Consider the following 5,000-nt stretch of genomic DNA (forward strand, 5'->3'; position numbering starts at 1 on the left):
GTGGACATTAAGGGTTTGTGCCTCACCCCTTCCTGTTTGCTCTCCACTTTCCTGTGTGTGGCTGAGAATGTGATCAGCTTGCTCCCTGTTCCTGCTGCCATGCTTCCCGCCATGATGCACTTCATTCCTCTAGAACCCTGGGACCATTTTATTACAACAGATACTGGAAGCAGGAAAGTAAAGTTGTTACTGTAAAGAACTTGGCCATGTTGGTTTTAAGAGGAATGAGGAAGACTTCAAAACAGTGGCCTAGAAAAACATTGAATGTTGTAATCAGAGCTTATCTGGCCATTCTAGTAGGAACCTGGAAGACTGTAATGCTGAGAGCCCCAGACCCTGAGGTTTCAGAAGGGAACAAGAACTCTTATTAGCAACTAGGCGAGAAGCCATTTATGTAATATTTTGGCAAAGAACCTGGTTATTTTCTGCCCATGTCCTAAGAGTTTATATAAAGCTAAATTTTAAAATAATAGATGGATTTATCTGGTAGAAGAAAATTCATAGCAGTAAAGTATCGAGTCTGTGGCATGGTTATTACTGATTACCCTTATTCAGTCCTACAATGGAAAAGCGCAAGAAGCAGGATAAAAAGAAATGAAAACTGACGTTTGGAGAAGAGAACATTGGGAAACCCTGCAGCCACCGTTGTGTTAAAAGAAAGACTGTGATTGTTAAGGAGACCAGCATTATTAAAGAGAAGTCTCCTGCTTTTTATTGGGAAGATAAAAAGTACTCTCAAGGCAAGACCATACCCAGCCAAATACCCATCTTGTGAAAGAGAGCTAAGGGGTTACTTACTCATAGAAAGCAATAGCTTGAATGTACAGATGTTGGTGCAACTGTAGTTCAAGAGGCCAGGGTAAACCCCATGCTGGCAACTAAATTTAGCAGTATCAGCCACGAGGTACTTGAGAGAGTCCTGGGTTCTTCCTCTGTAGTGTCAGATATCTACTGAGTCCAGGAAACATGTCATGGTGTTACAGTTCCTTCAAAGATGCACTGAGAGGCCATAGAATGAAGCTGTTTAGTGTGGTAGAGACTCCAAGATGTTGGAGATGCCAGAGTCATGAGCTCATCATCTACCGAGGAGAGTTGCATACAGGGAGTGGAACCAGCCCAAGGCAAAGACATCTCAGGCAGTGAAGCTGGAAGGGCAGAACTACTCTTGAAACCAAAGCCCCAGATACTAGACATGGAACTACCGGATTTGGTGTTTGCCTGCTAAGTGTCAGCCTTCCTGTGGGTCTAATCTTTCCTCACTATGCTCCCATTCCTCCATTTTGAAGTGGTAATATATACAATGTGTCATTGTATGTTGGGAGTATATAAATTGTCCCTTTATTTAACTAATTAGTAATTTTAAAATTGACTTCAGTCTTCGAAGGGACCTTAAAAACTTTCAACAGTATTGAGACTTAAAAAGTATGGGAACTTCTGAAATTGGACTAAATATATTTTGCGTTATGATATGCCCATGTGCCTATGGAGACCTTGAGGTGGAATATGGTGGTTTTTGAATGAGAAATGTACCCTACAGGCTTGGCTCCCAACTGCTGGTACTGACTGGGAAAGTCATGGGAACTTTTAAGTACAGCCTCTCTGGATGAATTACGTAATTGGGGGTTGGAGAGGGGGTGGGGTGAGAGTTTGTGCTCCTTCCCTACCCCCATCCCACCCCTTCTCTCCCCTGCCCTCTCCCCTCTTCTCCCCTTCCTGTGTGGATGAACATGTGGTCAGCCAGCTTCCTGTTCTTGCTGTCATACCATGTCTTCCCCCCTACATGGATTCTAACCTTCCGGAACCTAAACCAATAGAAACTCTGAAGTTGCTTTGGTCACAATGCTTATTACAACAGAAAAGTAACATGCATGAAGCAAACCCAGAATAACATTGTAACAATGGAAAACACCTATGTTACGTAGTTAGACTACATTCTACCAAGCAAGTTGAGGGATCTAATCTTTGCGTTTTGCCTCACAGGAGGTGGTAAGGAATACCACCATTTGCTAAGTACCACAGGAAGCCATTGCTTCTTACAGTTAGAACACTGCTGCTCTCCAGCTTCAAGACTTTCTTTGACAGTAAGAATTTAAATGGAATAAGGCTTCTATGTGAATGTGCCTGATGCATCCTGGGAAGTTAGTGAGCTAACAAATGTTTGACAAAAGTGAACTTGAGTGGGGAGCTGGCTCAGTGTTCAGTGCTTGCCTGGTGAGCATGAGTACCTGACTTTAATCCCAAAACCCATGAAAATATGTTAGGCATTGTGGCCTTCACTAGTCACCCCAGAGTTGGGGAAATAGAGACAGGGGGATCTCATGGGCTCACAGCCCAAACACCTAACCATGATAATAACAGACCCATCTCAAAGTAGGGGGCTGGCATTACTAAGAATGACACATGGATTATATACTTATGTGTCTGTGAACCCACACACAAGAATACACACATACACAAGAAAACTGAGTCTAGAGTTCATTCTCTTGAGGCTCGATTTCATACATTGGGGTCATGATCTCTCTACATCCCTAAGTGTTCTCTCACAGAAAAGAGCACCCGTGGTGGATGCAAGCACATTTTTCTCCTTCCCTCCCATGAAATCACTGCTCCTGTTACCCTTGCCTTTCTGTGAACACCAACCTGGAAGAAATCTGAAGCTGTTGTTTTCCTTCTCTCCAGCCCGCATGTCCCAGACTTGTCCAGGCTCTGTCTGCTGCCTGCCCACTTCTCTCTCCTCATTGGTCCTTTCTCATTGGCACTGCTAAGGCAGAGTTTATAGGTCTCACCTCAACATTTCATCATTACTGGGGGAAAAGAGAGGGAGGAGGAGGAATGGGCAGAAAGAGAAGAAGGAAGAGGAAGAAAAAAGAAGAGGAGGAGGAGGAAGGAGAGGATTTGGGTGGTAAATTTGTTAATTAGCATGATTACCTCCCCACCCTCAATATACTTCTTTTCTTTCTCATTTCTTCTGTATCCTCCCTCCTCCTCCCATCCTCTTGCTCATTTTTCAACCCCTCCTCCTTTTATCCTTTGGAAAGAGCTCACCTCCTAGTGTATTTCAAGTTTAGTGCTGTGTTATTAACCACAGAACTTGCTGTGCCTTAGATCTCCAGGACTTAGTGACCATCCCACTGGAACCTGTAGCCTTCAGCCTTAATTCTTAAAGTCTTCACTAGGGCAATTCAGCCAAGTCTGCTGCTCCTACAGCCTCTCAGGGCATCCTACCTGTCCTGCCACTCAAGAGAACATCCATGGTGGATTCTTCTTGTAAACCCACCCAGGTACCTCTTCTCCTTTTCTCCCATCAGGTCACTGTTGCTCTTCCCCTTTCCTGTCTGTGGAGACCTGGGAGTTTCCTGGGAAGAATCTGAAGCTTCTGTCCCCTTCTCTCCAGCATATACATATCCTCAGGATTTCCTACTATTCCCCAGACTGCCCTTGTTTGGGGAATTAGATATCAGGGTTGTTAAGCATTTCACTCTTTGGCTTCTTCCCTTTTCATGCTTTGTCGTTTTTGTTTAGTCCTTTAGTAGATCTCTGTGGTTTTCATGCTGAAATCAAGTTCCAGTTAAGGAAGGTAGGCTATTCACATGCCCTGCCTCTTCCCTGCATGAGCTCTCCAGCTGGTCCTTGCAATGACTTGGAGTTTTCTGATGTTTCAAGCAATGCTGGGCTTCTGGGCTTCGGTAGATGTCTTTACCTAAGTGGCCGGTCTTCTGCATGGTGCTGGGCTCATGAGTATTTAGCTGACCATGAGCAGGCTCACACACAGTCTGTAGAGCTGATGGGCAATCAGACTCTTATCTCTCATTCCTCAAGATGGACCTTAGGGTCTCAAGAGCAAACTCTATGTACCAGATTTACTCAAATTTCTATTGGCTTCACCCTTTGCTCTCTTGTCTTAGCAATAAAGTAAGATTATGTGGACAAGACCAGGGTCAGTGTGGCAGAAAATCACAGTGCTGTGGCTTCTTAGGGATCACATTATCTTCTAGCTTACACCTTCTCCTTGTCATTTATTTCTTTATTTGTTCATTCATTCATCTCACAAATGTTAGGAATATCTACTGTAGTCAAATCCTGGGGCGAAGCACTAAGGGGACAGATTTTCCAGGCTCCAAGTGTATATTCTGAGACACCAAGACCAGACATTCAGGAGAAGTCAGATCTCCACAGGGCTCAGGAGGTAGGGCGGCTCAGGAGGTGTTTCCTACACTCAGCATCATCTCCACAGAAGTTGCTTTTTGGTTACTCAGGATCGCTTATCAATAGCTTCTTTCCCATAAGAGCAACAAAGAGCTGAAATAGAGAAAAAATATTTTTAATAATATGTTTTTAACATCTTAATTAGAAAAAAAAATCACATTTGTTTGCTCATATATAGTTCAAGCATATAGTTATGTAATGACAGCATTACCACTAAATACCAAAAATCAAAGGTACACTAACATTACAATCCCAAGGCTCCCAAGCTGCTCATTTGTCTATAGAAATAGCTGCTTGTGACTTTGAACTCATACTTGCAAAAATGATATAAGCTAAGAATCCAAACAAAAAAAGTTTTTCAAAAGAACCCATGAAGAGTAGGGACAGTGGTAAGGACAGATCACAGGAGCCTGGCTTCTCTTAAGGAGGCGTTAGGGAACAGAATGGGGCTCCATTTTCTCACAAAAGCCATGATGTGAAATGCATAATTTGTTATGTTCTACAGAGAAGGGGTCTTGTTGTGTACACGCCAGAGCTGCTCAGCCCGGCTTCACTCACGACCTCTGTTCAGGTCCAGCAAAGAAACCAGGCTCCAAAAAGTGAAAGGAGGAGAAATTTCTCCTTAAACTTAGATAAAGATCATCATTTCACAATGCAGAAGGGAAGTTTACGGTGACGGTGCGCAGTTAGCTTTGCAGCAGACATCAGCCTGTATAAAACGCAGACTAGTGGTGGCCGCTGTGACAAATGAGCTTTATGACTCTCCAAACTGAACTGTGACTGCCCATCTAATG

The 5,000-nt window shown here is 43.6% G+C and overlaps 1 long non-coding RNA gene across 1 annotated transcript in view; it reads right to left on the bottom strand.

Moving 5' to 3' along the window:
* Positions 1 to 4,082: 4,082 nt before the first annotated feature.
* The window catches only part of LOC129666672 (uncharacterized), a 3,955-nt gene continuing 3,037 nt past the window's right edge, over positions 4,083 to 5,000 (bottom strand). Inside the window, exon 3 of the long non-coding RNA XR_008718629.1 lies at positions 4,083 to 4,299. This is a non-coding gene — a long non-coding RNA (uncharacterized LOC129666672). The remainder of the gene's footprint in view (positions 4,300 to 5,000) is intronic.

The sequence above is a fragment of the Psammomys obesus genome, unplaced genomic scaffold (genome assembly GCF_907164565.1).
Source record: "Psammomys obesus unplaced genomic scaffold, mPsaObe1.curated_primary_1811, whole genome shotgun sequence".
NCBI classification, from domain to species: Eukaryota; Metazoa; Chordata; class Mammalia; order Rodentia; family Muridae; genus Psammomys; species Psammomys obesus.